Source organism: Arachis hypogaea, chromosome 18 (assembly GCF_003086295.3).
Source record: "Arachis hypogaea cultivar Tifrunner chromosome 18, arahy.Tifrunner.gnm2.J5K5, whole genome shotgun sequence".
In the NCBI taxonomy this organism is placed as follows: domain Eukaryota; kingdom Viridiplantae; phylum Streptophyta; class Magnoliopsida; order Fabales; family Fabaceae; genus Arachis; species Arachis hypogaea.
Genome location: NC_092053.1, coordinates 80,928,438 through 80,944,318, shown reverse-complemented (window position 1 = coordinate 80,944,318; position 15,881 = coordinate 80,928,438). Strand labels below are relative to the sequence as shown.

At 38.1% G+C, this 15,881-nt stretch overlaps 1 non-coding gene across 1 annotated transcript; it reads left to right on the top strand.

The window, feature by feature from the left end:
* Positions 1–731: 731 nt before the first annotated feature.
* LOC112773917 (small nucleolar RNA R71) lies at positions 732–839 on the top strand. Its single transcript, XR_003188439.1, has one exon. It is a non-coding gene; the product is annotated as a small nucleolar RNA R71 (small nucleolar RNA).
* Positions 840–15,881: the final 15,042 nt, after the last annotated feature.

Below are 15,881 nucleotides of genomic sequence, written 5' to 3'. Positions count from 1 at the left end.
CCTTTTGGGTTCTCTTTTGTATTGCTTGGGAGAGTACTGGGAGGGATTTCAGTGATCCGTTTACTCAGCTGGCCCACTTGTGCTTCCAAATTTCTAATGGAAGACCTTGTTTCATTCATGAAGATCACAGTGGCCTTGGATAGATCAGAGACTAGATTTGCTAAATTAGAAGCATTTTGTTCAGAGTTCTCTGTCTGTTGCTGAGTGGATGATGGAAAAGGTTTATTATTGTTAAACATGTTTCTTCCACCATTATTAAAGCCTTGTTGAGGCTTTTGATCCTTCCATGAGAAATTTGGATGATTTCTCCATGATGAGTTATAGGTGTTTCCATAAGGTTCACCTAAGTAATTCACCTCTGCTATTGCAGGGTTCTCAGGATCATAAGCTTCTTCTTCAGAAGATGCCTCTTGAGTACTGTTGGATGCAGCTTGCATTCCATGCAGACTCTGAGAGATCATATTGACTTGCTGAGTCAATATTTTATTCTGAGCTAATATGGCACTCAGAGTATCAACTTCAAGAACTCCCTTCTTCATAGGCGTCCCATTGCTCACAGGACTCCTTTCAGAAGTGTACATGAACTGGTTATTAGCAACCATGTCAATGAGTTCTTGAGCTTCTGCAGGCGTTTTCTTTAGGTGAATGGATCCACCTGCAGAAGTGTCCAGTGACATCTTTGATAGCTCAGATAAACCATCATAGAATATATCCAGGATGGTCCATTCTGAAAGCATGTCAGAAGGACACTTTTTGGTCAACTGTTTATATCTTTCCCAAGCTTCATAGAGGGATTCACCTTCTTTCTGTCTGAAGGTTTGAACATCAGCTCTAAGCTTGCTCAGCTTTTGAGGAGGAAAGTACTTGGCTAAGAAAGCCGTGACCAGCTTATCCCAAGAGTTCAGGCTGTCTTTGGGTTGAGAATCCAACCATAATCTGGCTCTGTCTCTTACAGCAAAAGGGAAAAGCATGAGCCTGTAGACTTCAGGATCTACTCCATTAGTCTTAACAGTATCACATATCTGCAAGAATTCAGTTAAGAACTGAAAAGGATCTTCAGATGGAAGTCCATGAAACTTGCAGTTCTGCTGCATCAGAGAAACTAATTGAGGTTTCAGCTCAAAGTTCTTTGCTCCAATGGCAGGAATGGAGATGCTTCTTCCATGTAAATTGGAATTAGGTGCAGTAAAGTCACCAAGCATCTTCCTTACATTATTATTATTTTCGGCTGCCATCTCCTCTTCCTGTTTGAAAATTTCTGAAAGGTTATTTCTGGATTGTTGCAATTTAGCTTCTCTTAATTTTCTCTTTAGAGTCCTTTCAGGTTCCGGATCTGCTTCAACAAGAATATTCTTGTCCTTGCTCCTGCTCATATGACAAAGAAGAGGGCACAGAAAAAATAATAATAATAATAGAGATCCTTTATACCACAGTATAGGGATCTCTGTGTGAGTAGAAGAAGAGGGGGAGACAAAGAATGTAATATAACGGAAGAAACACAACTGTGAGGAGGGTTGAGATGTGAGATGAGATGTTAGTAGATGAATAAATAAATAGAATAAGATGGGAGAGGAGGAATTTTCGAAAATAATTTTTGAAAAAGAGTTAGTGATTTTTGAAAATAGTTTTTGAAAAATGTTAGTAATTTTCGAAAATTAAGATTTAAAAATTAAAAATTAAAATAATTAATAAATTAAAAAGAAATTTTGAAAAAGCGGGAAGATATTTTCGAAAATGAGAGAGAGAGAGTTAGTTAGGTAGTTTTGAAAAAGTTAAGAAACAAACAAAAAGTTAGTTAGTTAGTTGAAACAAATTTGAAAATCAATTTTGAAAAGATAAGAAGTTAGGAAGTTAGAGAGGATATTTTTAAATCAAATTTTTGAAAGAGATAAGAAGATATTTTTGAAAAGATATGATTAAAATTAGTTTTGAAAAAGATTTGATTTTTAAAATCACAATTAATGACTTGATTCATAAGAAATCACAAGATATGATTCTAGAATTCAAAGTTTGAATCTTTCTTAACAAGCAAGTAACAAACTTCAAATTTTTGAATCAAAACATTAATTGATTATGTTATTTTCGAAAATTTGATATAAAAATAAGAAAAAGATTTTTGAAAAATATTTTTGAAATTTTCGAAAATAACTAAGAATTTTGAAAAAGATTTGATTTTTGAAAAAGATTTTGAAAAAGATAAGATTTTCAAACTGAAAATTTGATTTGACTCATGAGAAACAATTTGATTTTAAAAATTTTTGAAAAAGTCAATCCAAATTTTCGAATTTGATAAGAGAAAATGGGAAAGATAATTTTTTTTTTTATTTTTGAAATTTTTATGATGAGAGAAAAATACTAAAAAGATGCAATGCATGAAATTTTTAGATCAAAACATGTGATGCATGCAAGAATGCTATGAATGTCAAGATGAACACCAAGAACACTATGAATGTCAAGATGAACATCATAGACACAATTTTGAAAAACTTTTAATGCAAAGAAAACATGCAAGACACTAAACTTAGAATTCTTTAATGCTTAGACACTAAGAATTCAAGAATGCATATGAAAAACAATAAAAGACACAAAACAAAAAATCATCAAGATCAAACAAGAAGACTTACCAAGAACAACTTGAAGATCATGAAGAACACTATGAATGCATGAGAATTTTCGAAAAATGCAAGATGCACATGCAATTGACACCAAACTTATAACATGACTCAATACTCAAACAAGAAACATGAAAAATATTTTTGATTTTTATGATTTTCTAATTTTTTTGTATTTTTTTTCGAAAATTATTTGTAAAAGAAAAAAATAAGGATTCCAAAATTTTTAATATGAATTCCAGGAATCTTGCCATGTTAGTCTAAAGCTTCAGTCTAGGAATTAGACATGGCTCACTAGCCAGCCAAGCTTTCAATGAAAGCTCCGGTCCAAAACACTAGACATGGCCAATGGCTAGCCAAGCTTTAGCATGTAACTCAGACATGACACGTCTAACATGCCCTACAGTCGTATTAGACATGGCTTTACAGCCAGCCATGCTTCATGAAACACTAGAATTCATTCTTAAAAATTCTGAAGAAAAATATATTTTTTAAAACAATTTTTTATTTAAAAATTTTTTTTTTCGAAAACAAAGGAGAAAATTTTGAAAGATTTTTGAAAAATTTTTTTGAAAAGAAAACAAAAAGAAAATTACCTAATCTGAGCAACAAGATGAACCGTCAGTTGTCCAAACTCAAACAATCCCCGGCAACGGCGCCAAAAACTTAGTGCACGAAATTGTGATGTCCAGGCTCGAACAATCCCTGGCAACGTGAGCAACTTGGTACGCGTAATCGTGATTACACTTTAATTATGTAAAATTCATGGCTCTTTCTTTCCCTGGCAATGGCGCCAAGAACATGGTGCCAATACCATGGTTCACAACTTCGATACAACTAACCAGCAAGTGCACTGGGTCGTCCAAGTAATACCTTACGTGAGTAAGGGTCGAATCCCACGGAGATTGTTGGTATGAAGCAAGCTATGGTCACCTTGCAAATCTCAGTTAGGCAGATATAAAACAGTTATGGAGTTTTCGAATAATAATTAATAGAATAGGGATAGAAGTACTTATGTAAATCACTGGTGAGAATTTCAGATAAGCGTATGGAGATGCAATCGTTCCTCTGAACCTCTGCTTTCCTGCTATCTTCATCCAATCAGTCTTACTCCTTTCCATGGCTGGCTTTATGCAAGGGCATCACCGTTGTCAGTGGCTACATCCCCTCCTCTCAGTGAAAAATATGCTCACATGCTCCGTCACAGCACGGCTAATCATCTGTCGGTTCTCGATCATGCTGGAATAGGATTCACCCTCCTTTTGCGTCTGTCACTAACGCCCAACACTCGCGAGTTTGAAGCTCGTCACAGTCATTCAATCATTGAATCCTACTCGGAATACCACAGACAAGGTTTAGACTTTCCGAATTCTCTTGAATGCCGCCATCATTCTAGCTTACGCCAGGAAGATTCCGATTAAGAGATCTAAGAGATACTCATTCAATCTAATGTAGAACGGAGGTGGTTGTCAGGAACGCGTTCATAGGGAATGATGATGATTGTCACGTTCATCACATTCAGGTTGAGGTGCGAATGAATATCTTAGAAGCGAAATAAGATGAATTGAATAGAAAACAGTAGTACTTGCATTAATCTTTGAGGAACAGCAGAGCTCCACACCTTAATCTATGGAGTGTAGAAACTCTACCGTTGAAAATACATAAGTGAAAGGTCCAGGCATGGCCGAGATGGCCAGCCCCCAAAACGTGATCACAGGATCAAAATACAATCCCTGATCCAGGATGATCAAAAGGACGTCTAATACAATAGTGAAAGGTCCTATTTATAATAAACTAGCTACTAGGGTTTACATGAGTAAGTAATTGATGCATAAATCCACTTTCGGGGCCCACTTGGTGTGTGTTTGGGCTGAGCTTGAGTGTTGCACGTGTAGAGGTCCTTGTTGGAGTTGAACGCCAGTTTTTGTGCCAGTTTGGGCGTTCAACTCTGGTTTTGGCTCCTTTTCTGGCGCTAGACGCCAGATTTGGACAGAAAGCTGGCGTTGAACGCCAGTTTACGTCGTCTAATCTTGGCCAAAGTGTGGACTATTATATATTGCTGGAAAGCCCTGGATGTCTACTTTCCAACTGGAAGCGCACCATTTCGAGTTCTGTAGCTCCAGAAAATTCACTTTGAGTGCAGGGAGGTCAGAATCCAACAGCATCAGCAGTCCTTCTTCAACCTCTGAATCTGATTTTTGCTCAAGTCCCTCAATTTCAGCCAGAAAATACCTGAAATCACAGAAAAATACACAAACTCATAGTAAAGTCCAGAAATGTGAATTTAACATAAAAACTAATGAAAATATCCCTAAAAGTAACTAGATTCTACTAAAAACATACTAAAAATAATGTCAAAAAGCGTATAAATTATCCTCTCATCAGTTGTCATATCTTTTCTTAATCTTTCCTTTTCTTATTTTTTTGAAATTTCTTAATTATTTTTTTATTTTCGAATTAGTTTTCCACTTTTTATTTTATTTATTTATTTAATTTTCAAAAAAAATATTTAATTATTGTCTCTTTTCTTCTTTTTGATATCTCACTAGGAGCTCTCTATACTCTGACATCGAGACTCCCCACTTTTCTTTGTTTCTTGTCTGTGTATGCAGGAACAGGAAGAGTGCACTATGGATCTAGAGGAAGTGGCACAACCAAGAAGAATCTTGGGGTCTTATACAGCCCCCACTCCTGACTTCTATAGAAGTAGTATTAGTGTACCTCCTATTGGAGTAGTTCACTTTGAGCTCAACCCACAACTAATCACATTAGTGCAGCAAAACTACCAGTTTCAGGAACTTTCTCAAGTGGAGCCCATAGAATTCCTTGCAGATTTCCTGCAATATGCTGACACAATGTACACTGTTGGAGTAGACCAAGATGTCTGTAGGTTGTTGCTCTTTCCATTTGTTGTGAAAGGACAAGCAAAGAGGTGGTTGGATAATCAACCCAAATCAAGCTTGAAAACATGGAGTCAGCTGGTGGATAAGTTCTTGAATCAATACTTTCCACCAAAGAAGCTAACCCAGTTAAGACTGGACATTCAAGGCTTCAAATAAGAAGATAATGAATCCCTTTATGATGCTTGGGGAGGTACAAAGTGATACTACAGAAATACCCTACGAAAATATTTTCAGAATGGGTAAAGTTAGACATCCTCTATTATGGACTCATAGATATGGCTAAGATGTCCTTAGACCATTTTGCTGGTGGTTCAATCCACATGAGAAAGACAATTGAGGAAGCTCACAAGCTCATTGAGACAGTTGCTAACAATCAACATCTGTACTCATCTAATGAGAATCCAATGAAAGGAGAGGTTAAGACAATGTCCTTTGAGTCAGACCCTCCTGAGTAAAGTGACTCATTAACCCAGCAACTGCACTCTCTTGCACAACAAATGTTGAAATTTCAAGAGATGCTGCAAGAAGCCCGAGCCTCTGACAGAACTATAGAGGCACAGTTGACTCAAACTAGATAGCACTTATCTGAACAGATAAGAGAATAGTGTCTGGCCCTTATTAGTACCAAAGAGGCTGAGCCTAAGATGGTACACACTGTTGAGGAACTAAATGAAGAAGAGACTCAAGAAGAGGTTGGAAGCACATTATTACACATCCCTCTTATGGGAAGAAAGCCTGAAGTACCACACCCTCAGATGCCCTAAAAGGAGATCAAGAATAAGCACTACTCACAATCCTTGAAAGGCTATGAAAAGCTGCAGTTCAATATTCCTTTTGCTGAGGTTTTGGAGTAATGGTCTCTATCTACTGGAAGAAACCTCTCAGATGCTGAGAAAGGCGAATTAGTGATGAGGTTACAGAAGGATTACATGATTATCAAGGTCCTTCAACCTCCACTATGATGCGCATAAACTAGTTATGCTACGATTTAGGAAATTGCACGATCGGCAAAATTCCTTCCGGCAAGTGCACCGGTTATCGTCAAGTAAAAACTCACAATAGAGTGAGGTCGAATCCCACAAGGATTGGTTGAGTGAGCTTGCTTGTTGGCTCAGGAGTTGGATTGTTCTTCGACCTTCTCTTCTTCATGGATATGGTCCTTTGTTTCTCGGTCACAATCCTCATTTTGGTGCTTGTTTCTACTGCCTTCACATCCTTGATCTCAGAACTTGGTTGTTGTTGGACAGTTGGAGTATCCTGTTCATCAAAAGCTTCCTGAATTTGTGGTTCAATGAACCCTTCCTCTTTGCAACTCTCTGTGTCATTGGAGTGTGATCTCCCTTGATTGACTTTCTCCCTTTCTTGTTCTTCTGATTCCTCCCTTGGGTTTGCCATGGTATCACTAGAAGAATTGTGGGTAGGGATTTGCTTTGATAGATATCCAATTTGTGCTTCTAGCTTTTGAATGGCAGCACCTTGATTTTGTAAGTTGGATATCACTTCTTCCTTAAAGCCTTTCAAATCGGCCACATCTCTGCCCATAGTTGCAAGCATTCCTTCTATCCTGTTTAATTGATCTTGAAATTGTTGGTTCGGATTGGGTTGATGAGGTTGATTATCTTGGTTGTGATATGGTGGTTGGGAGTATGTGTTTTGTGTGGGCTGATAGAGTCTTTGGTTGGAGTGTTGGTAGTGGTATGACTCTTGTGTGTAGTGGAATGAGTCTTGTGGATAATGAAATGAATTGTATGAATTTGAGAAGGAATTTTGTGCTGAGAAATGCTCAAGTGCTGAAGAATTTGGATATGTAAAACTAGGAGGTGAGGTTGGATAATTCAGAGGTGATGGCTCTTGATGAATGGGGTGTGAATAAGTGAAATCTCTTTGGTTTTGATCTTCCCAGCCACAACTTGAGTAGTGATCAAATTCACCAAAACATGGACCATTTTGTGGCTCTGGGAAGTACCCCGTTTCCTGTTCCTGATACTCCCACCCACCATGAGCATAATAACATGAATCATTCTGTGGTGGTGGAGAGTTTCTCATGAATTTTGATTGACCAAAAGATGATGGATACTCCTTTCTTTTTTTGCAATGTGCTCAGTCTCAAACAATACTCATCCAAAGATAGTGGAAATTCCATAGTGAGGCAATATCACAAACAGCTAGTGGTTAGTATGCTAACAAGTGAATAAGCAAAGAAAACAAATTAAAATTTACAGAAATTAGCAGTAATAAACTGAAACAAAAACTATTAACAAAAGAAAAGAAAAAAATGGAGGAAAAAGACAAAGGGAGGTACGGTGCTTGGTCAAAAAGAAAAGTTCACAAGTCTTTGAAACTAACACATGGGAAAAGGAAGTTCTGCAAGAAAAGATAGCTACATGTACAACTTAATGCACCCAGAATACTTCCAAGAAAATGAAAAGCAATTCGTCCTTCTCCCTAATTCATATATTTACCATCAAGCCACCCTTCACAAACCACCCTAGCCGTCCATTTTTCACTTATGGGCACTATAAAGAACCACTTGGGGAACGAGTTCCACACCACCAATTCTCCTTCATGCACATTTTCCTTCATCATAGCATAACTATCTCTTGCCAAAAACAACCTCACCACATTTCCAACAACACTTCTTGTTTCACCTTGTCAACTTTAGCTTGTAACTTACCAAAACCAAAGAACCAATGGCAGCCTCATCTAGCCACAAAAGAAGAAAAGACAAGCAACCAATGGAGGAGAGCAGGGAATTCGATGCAAGGAGATACAAATCAGTTTTCCATGAGATTCAAGCCGAATGGATGAGACCAAAAAGGGTACTAGCTGAGGTTCCCTTTGACCTTGAAAAGGATGAGTTCCCAGGTGTTTGGGAGAAGATCAAAAAGAGGAAGTGGGAGCTCCTGACTAAGCCAATCACTAAAATCAACATCAACTTGGTGAAGGAGTTCTATGCAAATGCAGTGAGGGAAGACTCAACCAAGAAACCCACATACAAAAGCTATGTGAGAGGGGTGGAAGTTGACTTCAGCCCCAAGGCAATCATGAAAACTCTTGGCCTGAAAAACATACATTTCAGCCAAGCAAGTTATGAGGAAAGGATGATAGGAGAACCTGACTATACAACTATTGCTGAAGACCTTTGTGCCATCAGAGCTAAATGGGTGAGAAAAACAAGAGGGGCTCCAAGAGTTTTGAGAAGGGGAGACCTAACACCGGAAGCTAAAGGGTGGTATGCAATAGTTAGGAGATCCATCCTACCCACTGCAAACTCTTCAGAAATAGTCCCTAAAAGAGCCATCTTGCTACATTGCATTATGGTGGGAGGGGAAATCAAAGTTCATAAACTCATTGCTGAACAGATACAAGAGTTTAGTGAGAAAAGTGACCCTGAATCCTGGCTCCACTTCCCTAGCACCATCATTAGACTATGCATCGATGCCCAAGTACCACTTGAAGATGAAAGACCTAATTGGCTATATCCTGGATTGGCCATAACTGCGTACAGAATGACTCTTGGCCCAACTCCTCCAAGACATACAAAAAGAAGAAATGAAGAAGGGCAACAAGCGGAAGAAGAGCAAGAAGCTGAACAAGAAGGACAGGAAGGAGAAGACAGAGAAGAAGAGCAAGAAGAGCAAGCAATTCCAGAAAGAAGACAACGAACTCCTAGAGACCCCATGGATATGAGCAGAATGCAGGAAATCATGGAAGGAATGTCTCAACAATACATGAGGTCTCAGGAGAGACAAGAGGACTTTCACCTAAAAATGATGGATATGCAAAGGAACTTTGAATCAAGATTCTTGGATCTGCAAAGGGAACAGAATTTACATTTACAGGAATCCTTCAGCCACATATGCCAACACCAAGATGCCAATGTCTTGGCAATCAAGGAAGCCACCACTTTACAGAATGCAAGATACTCAGTCCAAGCTGATTACAACATCAGTTTGCAAATCAAGCTTAACTACATAGGGGAACATCTACACAAGATGGACCCAGCATTCCCAGCTTTTGATGAGTATTTCAAAGGGAGGAAAGAAGGAGAAATAAACAAGGCAATGATCCTTGAAAAAGGAGTGGAAGAAACAATGAAAAAGGCTGGATTCTGGAAAAAGCTCATAAGAAAAGACAAAGGAAGCACAAGTAGTCAAAAAGAGGCAGGAAGCAAGAAGAAGCAGGATCCCAAGAATTAAGAAGAACCAAGCAATAAATAAAAGGTGGTCTCGTTCCTTAATAATCAAATGATAATTGGTGAATTGTCTTTATGAGCTTTCTTTCATCACAAGTCATTTAAGTGTTATGTGGAGTTTTTTTTTTTAGTATGAGTGTCTGTTTATTGCTTTGAATAAAGTGAATGCCTAGATGTTTGGATATAACTTCACCTTCTTAAACAAGTGCTTGCCATGCTTGTTCTGTTTCCAAAAATAAAAGAAAAGTTTGAACAAAAGTAACTTGGCTAAATTAGTGACAAATCAAGTAGAATTAAGTGGTGGTATGCATGCTTGATTGTTTAAGTCAGATCACTGGAAATAGAGTGTAGAATTATCATTTTTTTGTATAGAAATTGAAAACTGTCTATGGATCTTGATGAATAAATGTCTTTGGCCATGAAAAAGAAAGAAAAAGAAGAAGAAAAAGCCACTGAAAAAGGGCAACCAAAAAGCAAAAAAATTGAGAAAATAAGCTAGGCACCAATGGTTTGAACTTCTGAGACAAATGCCTGTGGTGTTTATGTATTAAGGATATGCTTGGATGAATAGGTTCTGAGGAGTGTTTCAACACTTGGTAACTTGGGTTAACTAACCCGGGATTATCAACCAAAAGTCCATTATCAAGAGCAACCTAAATACAAAACATTTAGTCACACAAAGAGGTGCTGGGCACCAATGTCTCAAGAAGAAATGTGAACCAAAATGCCTAAAGTGGATATGTGTAGTGCACTGATAAGAAAAAGAAAATGCCAAAGGCTTGTGCAACACATGACACTAAGCAAACAAGGAGCAAAGAAGCTCTAAGAAAAAGAAAAGAAAAACAAAGAAGAGAAAAGTGCCAAGGACATAAGAATAACAAGAGGCCATAGCAGTGTTTGATGGATGCAATGAAAAAGTGATAATTCTACCTGATAAGTATGAAAAAGTGATGCTGCAACTTTCTGCATAAAACCCTTCTGATGAACTTCAAATGCTTGCTAATATAGCCAATGTAATTGCTTTCTGTTTCATACTTTCTTCTCAAATAACTCAGGACTTGCTTAGGGACAAGCAAGTATTAAGTTTGGTGTTGTGATGCCAAGGCATCTTAGGCTAGTTTCACTAGCATTTTTCTGTTAGTTTTAGTTGTTTTACGCATTTTCTTGAGCTTAAAGTAACCAAGAATGGTTAAATGAATAACAAAGCAATGAACCATCCAAACAGTATGATTTTAATGCAAATTCCATGAGTTTTAGTTATATTACTTGAATGCTATGAATGGAAGATTTCTCATGAAATTTTGCAAGACTTTGATGCAATTGTTTGGATGATTTCAGGGAAGAAGAGGCTAAGCAAGGAAGCAACAAAATCAATAAAGGAAGCTTGAACATCACATGTGGAGTTTAAGTTCCAGTTTAAGCCTAAACTGGAGCTTAAACGCCAGAATCAGGAAGGCTAAGAAATGCTGGAATCGAAGTTTAACCTCCAGTTTAACCTTAAACTGGAGGTTAAACGCCAGAAGTGAGAAGGACACCAAGGAGGGCAGTTCCACGTTTAACCTCCAGTTTAACCTTAAACTGGAGGTTAAACGCCAGAAAGGGGAAAGGCACCAGGGAGCCATTTCCACGTTTAAGCTCCAGTTTGACCTTAAACTGGAGCTTAAACGTGTTCGACCAAGTTTCTCCTCCAGGGTTGCTTTCTCCATTTCCACGTTTAAGCTCCACTTTAACCTTAAACTGAAGCTTAAACGTGTTCGACACCTCCAGGGCTACCTTCTAAGCTTAAACGTGTTCGACCTCCAGGGCTACCTTTCTCAGCTTCCACGTTTAAGCTCCAGTTTAACCTTAAACTGGAGCTTAAACGTGTTCGACCTCCAGGATGCCTTCTTCCATTTCCACGTTTAAGCTCCAGTTTAACCTTAAACTGGAGCTTAAACGTGTTCGACCTCCAGGGCTGCCTTTTCTATTTCCACGTTTAAGCTTCAGTTTAACCTTAAACTGAAGCTTAAACGTGTTCGACTATATTACCCTCCAGGGCTGCCTTCTTCCATTTCCACGTTTAAGCTTCAGTTTAACCTTAAACTGAAGCTTAAACGTACTTCCACAAAAGGCATCACTGGAAGTGTCTGGCGTTTAAGCTGCAGTTTAAGCTTAAACTGCAACTTAAACGCCACTCTTGGAAAAGGTTTCTGGGCCAAAAATATTGCGGTTTAAGTTAGTATTTGAGCACAAACATTAACTTAAACTTACTCTGGTATGAAACCCAATTGAATATCATGGTTTATGGGATTGGGCCTGAAGGATTGATGAGTCTGAAATTTCAATTTATTGAGTCATGTGTCATTATTTGATTATCACTAAGTTGGCTCAATGAATGTTACAGAATTTGGATCAACAGCCTCATCAAGATTATGGATCATAAACCCAAGGCAAAAGGAAAGCAGGGAGAAGCCTCAAAGCCCAAGAAACACAACAGAAGCTCAATATAGAAAGTGTATAAATAGGATAGAATTTAAGTTAGAGAGGGCACTGGAACTTTGACCTTTTCATTTAGCTAGTTTTCATATCTTTGTAGTTGAATTCAGAGCTATGACTCACTAAACCCCTTTCATTGGGTTAGGGAGCTCTATTGTAATTCAATGAATCAATAATAGTTTATCTTCTTCTTCAATCTTTTCTCTTGAATTTTGTTAGAAAGCTTCTCGATCTAATTCCATTGGGTAGTTGTCTTGGGAAAGAAACTACCCATAATTGGAATCCTTCGGAACCTTGGGAAAGGAATGGAGGATTCATGCTAGAGAAGCTTTCTCACAGTGAATTGGATTGGGGTTTGGATGGATATTGTGACATGTAATCCTACCAAATTGTGGTTCATGAAACTGTGTGGTATAATCAGTGATCGAGCATCATCTCTTCTTATGAACATTTAAACCAAGGGATTGGGAATTTGTTTGTTTTTAGAGAGAATTGGTGAGCCAAGGGATTGGGATCCAATCATATAAGATTGCCAAGCAAAATTCAATGAACGCATTGGTTGAGGAAGAGATAAACATGTTTTGATTCGGAGATCTCAATATCTCCTAACATCCAAGACAACTACCCAATGGAATTAGATCGAGAAGCTTTCTAACAAAATTCAAGAGAAAAGATTGAAGAAGAAGATAAACTATTATTGATTCATTGAATTACAATAGAGCTCCCTAACCCAATGAAAGGGGTTTAGTGAGTCATAGCTCTGAATTCAACTACAAAGATATGAAAACTAGCTAAATGAAAAGGTCAAAGTTCCAGTGCCCTCTCTAACTTAAATTCTATCCTATTTATACACTTTCTATATTGAGCTTCTGTTGTGTTTCTTGGGCTTTGAGGCTTCTCCCTTCTTTCCTTTTGCCTTGGGTTTATGATCCATAATCTTGATGAGGCTGTTGATCCAAATTCTGTAACATTCATTGAGCCAACTTAGTGATAATCAAATAATGACACATGACTCAATAAATTGAAATTTCAGACTCATCAATCCTTCAGGCCCAATCCCATAAACCATGATATTCAATTGGGTTTCATACCAGAGTAAGTTTAAGTTAATGTTTGTGCTCAAATACTAACTTAAACCGCAATATTTTTGGCCCAGAAACCTTTTCCAAGAGTGGCGTTTAAGTTGCAGTTTAAGCTTAAACTGCAGCTTAAACGCCAGACACTTCCAGTGATGCCTTTTGTGGAAGCACGTTTAAGCTTCAGTTTAAGGTTAAACTGAAGCTTAAACGTGGAAATGGAAGAAGGCAGCCCTGGAGGGTAATATAGTCGAACACGTTTAAGCTTCAGTTTAAGGTTAAACTGAAGCTTAAACGTGGAAATAGAAAAGGCAGCCCTGGAGGTCGAACACGTTTAAGCTCCAGTTTAAGGTTAAACTGGAGCTTAAACGTGGAAATGGAAGAAGGCATCCTGGAGGTCGAACACGTTTAAGCTCCAGTTTAAGGTTAAACTGGAGCTTAAACGTGGAAGCTGAGAAAGGTAGCCCTGGAGGTCGAACACGTTTAAGCTCCAGTTTAAGGTTAAACTGGAGCTTAAACGTGGAAGCTTAGAAGGTAGCCCTGGAGGTGTCGAACACGTTTAAGCTCCAGTTTAAGGTTAAACTGGAGCTTAAACGTGGAAATGGAGAAAGCAACCCTGGAGGAGAAACTTGGTCGAACACGTTTAAGCTCCAGTTTAAGGTCAAACTGGAGCTTAAACGTGGAAATGGCTCCCTGGTGCCTTTCCCCTTTCTGGCGTTTAACCTCCAGTTTAAGGTTAAACTGGAGGTTAAACGTGGAACTGCCCTCCTTGGTGTCCTTCTCACTTCTGGCGTTTAACCTCCAGTTTAAGGTTAAACTGGAGGTTAAACTTCAATTCCAGCATTTCTTAGCCTTCCTGATTCTGGCGTTTAAGCTCCAGTTTAGGCTTAAACTGGAACTTAAACTCCACATGTGATATTCAAGCTTCCTTTATTGATTTTGTTGCTTCCTTGCTTAGCCTCTTCTTCCCTGAAATCATCCAAACAATTGCATCAAAGTCTTGCAAAATTTCATGAGAAATCTTCCATTCATAGCATTCAAGTAATATAACTAAAACTCATGGAATTTGCATTAAAATCATACTGTTTGGATGGTTCATTGCTTTGTTATTCATTTAACCATTCTTGGTTACTTTAAGCTCAAGAAAATGCATAAAACAACTAAAACTAACAGAAAAATGCTAGTGAAACTAGCCTAAGATGCCTTGGCATCACACTACCCCCTGACAAAGGAGGTACTACCAAGCAGAGTACAATAATGAAGCCTCATCCCTTGGTGAAAACTCATACAGTTTCCCCAGATATCAAACTTAAGTTTGGTGTTGGGCAGTCATCACCCACCAAGGAGGAAGGTCCCAAGAGGAAGATGCATAGGGGATGGAGAAACAATACAACCCCTACCCAAACAAGCAAAGAGAATCAAGCTCATTACACAAAAAGAAAGCTTGTTAGGAGGAATTCAAATCTGAGGGCACTAATTTCCTTATCTTCTCCCATGGAGTCATTTCTGTTAACCAACTAGAAGAAGAGGAAGAAAGTCAGCGATCGAGTGTCAAGCTAATGACATTAAAGAAGCGCTTGTTGGGAGGCAACTCAACCATGAGTAGAGTATTTTTTATTTCTTTTGTTTATTTTTATTTGAGTTTATTTTAGTTTATTTTTAGAGTATTTGATAAACCATTATTTTATGATTTATATTGTGTTTAATTGAGTGGTTTTATCAAGTCTTTACCTACTTATTCATATGGATTGCATGATTTTATAATTCCTTCCTAGTATTGTTTATGGTTGAAAACTTGCTTCCTAGAGACCTTTAATTTGTACATTTTAATTCTCCTTTATACCATTCAATGCCGTGATCCGTATGTTAAGTGTTTCAGGCTTCATAGGGCAGGAATGGCTTAGAGAATGGAGAGGAAGCTTGCAAAAATAGGAGGAACACAAGAAACTAAGGAGATGACCAGCGAACACTGACGCGAGCGCATGGCTCACGCGAGCGCACGAAATAAAGAAATCACAGCGACGCGAACGCGTGTCTGACGCAAACGCGTGGAGTGGAGTCTGCACGAATGATGCGAACGCGTGGACGACACGAATGCGTGACAAGAAAATCGCTGAATGACGCGATCGCATAGACGACGCGTACGCGTGACCTGCGCGATCTGCAGAAATTGTAGAATACGCTGGAGACAATTTCGGGCCGCGTTTTAACCCAGTTTTCGGCCCAGAAACACAGATTAAAGCTAGGGAACATGCAGAGACTCAAACACGCATCCACACACATTCAGATACATTGATTTTAGGATTACATTTAGTTTTAGATCAGAATCTAGATTAGCTTTACATGGATAGTTTATGCTTTCGCTTTGGATTTTGGATGCTGAAGAGTCATTACCTCCGTGAAGACATCACTTTAGTTTGTTTCCATATTCCTTTACTCTTATTAGTTGCTCATTGACCCTATTCAAATAAGTATGTTGTATTTTGGATTTATTAATATATAGAGTTACTTTTATTTTTAATTAATTTTAAATCCCTATTTTATTTCATTTCATTATGTCTTCTTATATTTTTATGAGTATTAATTCCATGTCAATGGAGTAGATTTTCTACTTGACATG